This window comes from Pelophylax lessonae (genome assembly GCF_965119305.1).
Source record: "Pelophylax lessonae genome assembly, chromosome: 12".
In the NCBI taxonomy this organism is placed as follows: Eukaryota; Metazoa; Chordata; class Amphibia; order Anura; family Ranidae; genus Pelophylax; species Pelophylax lessonae.
The window spans coordinates 47,578,717-47,579,986 of NC_138779.1; positions in this window are offsets into that span (position 1 = coordinate 47,578,717).

Consider the following 1,270-nt stretch of genomic DNA (forward strand, 5'->3'; position numbering starts at 1 on the left):
ATGTATTGTAGTGTATTGTATTTTATTGTAGTGTTATGTATTGTAGTGTATTGTATTGCAGTGTATTGTATTTTATTGTATTGTAGTGTAATGTATTGTAGTGTATTGTATTTTATTGTAGTGTAATGTATTGTAGTGTATTGTATTTTATTGTATTGTAGTGTAATGTATTGTAGTGTATTGTATTTTATTGTAGTGTAATGTATTCTAGTGTATTGTATTTTAATGTGGTGTAATGTAGTGTAGTGTTTTGTATTTTATTGTAGTGTAATTTAGTGTAGTGTATTGTATTTTCAAACAACAACTGAACCGATTAAACAAAAATCGCACGATCTGGTATTATACAAGAAATATTTTTGTGATTGTCCCATCGGATAATATCACATGAATTTTCAAGATGGGATCTCGAAAAGCTGTATACTAATGATCAGATTATCATACGATCGCTTTAAAAGCTGTATTTTTCATACTATTTTCTGATTGTGTGTAGGGGCCTTAGGGTCCGTGCACATTGGCTTAAAAATCGCGGCTTCCATAGGAGTTTTGTGTTTTGCTTGTAGAATCAGCTCAATTTTATCTTATTTGTCCATGCACATTAGGATAATTACAGGCATATTTTAAGCTCAGCCTTGAGAGGCAGGAAAAAAACCCTTCTGGTTTGTGTTTCTGATTGGAGCTTTCTGGCAGAAAAAACTCTCCTAAACACGTCTAAACTATGTACAAAAAATGCTCTATATGAGCATTTTTTTTCTACCAAAGAAACAGTGTGTATGGAGCCTTAGGATGATTACAGGCATTCTGAGCTCAGCATTTATTGGATGACTTTTAAAGCTCCATGCACACTGAGCTAAAAAAATGTCAGTTCCCTTGGCAGAGTAAAAAAAAAAACGCTTATATAGAGTGGTTTTGTACAATGTTTAGGCAAGTGTAGGATTGTTTAGCATTTTTTTTTCTGCCAGAAAACTCCAATCAAAAACGCAAACCAGAAGGTTTTTTTTTCCTGCCTCTAAACATTGAGCTCAAAATATGCCTGTAAGTGTCCTAATCAGAAAATCGTACGAAAAATACCGCTTTCGAAAGCGATCGTACGAAAACCTGATCTTTAGTACACAGCTTTCAAAAACCCATCATGACAATTCATCCGAAATTATCCGATGGGGCAAGCATGACCAGCCACGTTTCAATCCATTTATGGTCATTCCCATTTGTGGGAAGTCTATCTAATGACTGATGGCTCATAAATAGGCTTATTGGAAAATGTTTGTTCGAT